Raw genomic sequence first — 3,322 nt, forward strand, 5'->3', positions numbered from 1 at the left:
TTTGGCGACCGAAATTATTGATATCATTCAAAAATTTATTACATCACTGCAAAATTTAACGTTTATTCTTAAGGTATAAATATCTTTAAACAATCAAACCAAAATATTTCAAAAATTCGTCATGAGTTAAATTAGGTCTTGGAACCGAAATTACTTTACCGAAAAGAGGGGCGCATATTTTTGATAATATTTGATTGATTAAAGTGGGATAAAAAGACAAAAAGATTTTTATTTTTACCATGTTTTTAAAATTAATATTTAAATCTTAAGTTAATATTGTAAATTTTGTAAAAACAATATATTTAAAATTGTAAATATTTGAATTTTTAAAATTAAGTTTGGTATGAATTTTTGAATTTTTAAATTAAGTTTGGTGTGAATTTATGAATTTTTAAATTAAGTTTGGTGTGAATTTTTAATTTTTAAAATATGAAATTTTAATTTTATGCATTTCAAATTTTAAGTTTGTTGTGAATTTTTAATATTAATTTTGAATTTTATATTTAAGTAGTGTGAATTTAAAAACAAAAATTTACTTTATCTCATTAAGTTAAGAATATGATTTTTAAAATTCGTCGTAAGTTGAAGACTAGGTCTTTGAACCGAAATTGCTTTACCCGAGGGAGGGACGAGAACTTTTATTATCATTATTTTTAATCTTATTGATTTAAAAGTATGCCAAAAACATTAAAAAACCCAAAAATCTTAGCTTTTAAAACAATCGCTACAAAAAGACAAATTTTAAAATTTTGTCGAGGGACGGATTAGGACATCGATCCGAAACGACCTCGTCCTAAATAACAAGGGAAACAAAATTTTAAAATTAATTTCTTAATTGTTTTAAGAAGTTAAAGATTATATATAAAAAAAAAAAAAAAAAAAAAAAGGGTAAACTCCGCGACTCGCGGAGTTTGCAGTGCAAATCTCCGCGACTCGCGGAGGGACCAAATTACAGAAAAAAAATAAAACAGCTGAAACGATCAGTCACTCCCACACACACAAAACACAGAAAAATACTGCGAAAAAGAGCTCGAAAAAACCCGAAAATCACCCCCAAAAAATCTCAATTTTTAACCGTTAATCACCAAATTTTTTGCTAAAATCATGTTGAGAAGGATGATATCTAAGAACTACTCAAGAAAAACGGTAAATTTCTACACCTAAACACCATTTAATTCGAATTTTAGTGTTCTTGAGCTAATTTTTACCCAATTTGATTTTGATGCTTTTTAGTGTAATTAGACTTAAATTGTTTGTATATTATGCTTGTATAACCTAGATTGATGCTGTTTAACATGATTAGAAGCCTTAAACTTCAAATTTTGAATAATCTAGGGTTTGTGTTCTTGAGCAATTTGGGGCTTTTTGATATAAACAGGTTATGGCCGATTTTTGTCATGAATTGTTGCTAAATTGAGTAGTGTAACATGTCTAGGTAGTTAAATGATCCAAACTTTGAGCCTAAACATGATTTTGAGAATTAAAGTGGACTTTTTCAAGTCCAAAATTCATGAACTTGATTTTTGAAAGATAATGCCATTTGAGACTTGTTTATTTGCTAGTAATGATTATTTTGACATGTTATTTGAGTTGAATGCTTATGAACTTGGCGAAAATTTTCGTATATGCTTATTTGAAAAAGTGTAGATTTGATAAAAATGTGAAAATAAGCTTAAGTTTGATATAAATTGATAATGTCATTGTAATTATTTTGATTGATGATTTTGCTGACACTAATGCATATTTGGATGCACAAAATTTGTGTTTGATGTGTTTTGCAGAATGAAAGGGGTGAATCTTCATCCCAAGCCCGTCATGCTCCTGCTGAGAACTTGGAACAACAGGAGGTAGATAACTACTACAAGCAGGATGTACCTCATCCAGTCATGACCTTTTCAGATATGCACTTGGAACAGTTGCACCCGAACCTGAGATTTGACAGACTTTGGATAGATTATCCAAAATATCAACGGGGTTTGCATACTCTTCATTCCAAGGTTGTTGAGGTACCAAGGGTCATAGAATGGGGACCCTTGGAAGCTGTAGAATTGGCCGGGCCAATTAGAGAATTACTGGTACAGAGGTATGGTAATTCTTCTTTTAATGACTGGATATGTTTATTCACCATACGCAGACCTGTATATAAAGTATGGTGTGAAGAGTTGTTATGTAGTATAGAGTTGAATGATCGGGTAGCTAGTTTAACCGATCGTTCTTTTATTAGATTTTTGTTAGGCGGTTCGATGCGCCACATGTCATTACTGGACATGGCTCAGGCTTTACGTATATATACGCCTGAGGAATTAGCGTCTGCCGATTGTAGAGGATTGATACTAAACGGTAGGAAAATAGATGAAAATTTTGATACACACGGTGTGTGGAGTCAAATGACAAGCCATCACCGTTTTAAAGGGGGAAACTACTCTTATTTGGATATAGATAGAGCCGAATTAAGAGTAATACATAGATTTTTAGCTAATTCGATTACACAAAGGGGTAAAAACAAAGAAAAGGTAAATGAACAAGATTTGTTTTACCATATGTGTATTCGAGACCCACACAGCGCTGTAAGTATACCATATTGTGTGGGTTATTATTTATCAGCTATGGTTCGAGGGATGCGTCCACATAGCATAATAGGAGGTGGCATTTTTATTACTTTGATTGGTGAATATCTCGGTGTGGATATAAGTCGGGGGGGATTATTAGTAGAAGAGCCGGAACCCCGCGACACTATAGGTTTAAATGTATACCATGGTGCTAAAGTTTTGAAGCGGCGAAATAACGCCGCAGTACGATACAATGGTAGACATCCACAGGTAGAGAGAAACCAGGAACAAGGTAATGTAGGAGGGGGGAATCAGATGCAAGAAATGCATAGGTTTATAGCTTCTCAGGAATACGAAAATGCTAGACAGAGAGCATTTGAGGATTGGCAAGTTCATCAGAACCAGATCATAGCGCATTGCCAACATATAGGTAGAAACTATATTCCTACACCGAAACCCGTCTTCCCTCCTTGGTCGATAGAGATGCAGCCACCATATCCTACGTATGACCCTGCCGAAGCATTCTATAGCACTTATGGTTATGCGTGGAACCCCTATTGGTACCAATATCATCCTTAGTTTATTTATTATTTTTTTTTATTATTTTGTAATTTGTAATTATTGATACATTTAATATTTTTGCTAATATTGTAATCATTTTTATAATTATCTAACTTTTATTCTTAGATTTTAATAATTTTTGAATGTGGGGTAATAAACCAAACTTCAAAAATATGTATATATGTTTGCAGTTTATCTTATGTACACAACAG

The sequence above is a fragment of the Rutidosis leptorrhynchoides genome, chromosome 1, assembly GCF_046630445.1.
Source record: "Rutidosis leptorrhynchoides isolate AG116_Rl617_1_P2 chromosome 1, CSIRO_AGI_Rlap_v1, whole genome shotgun sequence".
Taxonomy (NCBI): domain Eukaryota; kingdom Viridiplantae; phylum Streptophyta; class Magnoliopsida; order Asterales; family Asteraceae; genus Rutidosis; species Rutidosis leptorrhynchoides.